Genomic DNA, 283 nt, shown 5'->3' with positions numbered 1-283 from the left:
AGGATAGGATGTGGAAGAGGTACAAGATGAGGATGAGGATAGGATGACGACGAGAATGAGGATGAGGATGAGAATAGGATTAGGATGAGGATAGGTTGAGGACGAGGATGAGGATAGGATTAGGACGAGAATGAGGATGAGAATAGGATGTGGATGAGGACGAGGATGAGGATAGGATGAGGATAGAATGAGGACATGGATCAGGAAGTGGATGAGGATCAGGAAGAGGATGAGGATAGGATAAGGATGAGGATGAGGATGAGGATGTTGAAGAGGATGAGGA

This window comes from Lupinus angustifolius, chromosome LG09 (genome assembly GCF_001865875.1).
Source record: "Lupinus angustifolius cultivar Tanjil chromosome LG09, LupAngTanjil_v1.0, whole genome shotgun sequence".
Lineage (NCBI taxonomy): Eukaryota > Viridiplantae > Streptophyta > Magnoliopsida > Fabales > Fabaceae > Lupinus > Lupinus angustifolius.
Note: the sequence above shows the minus strand (reverse complement) of the source record.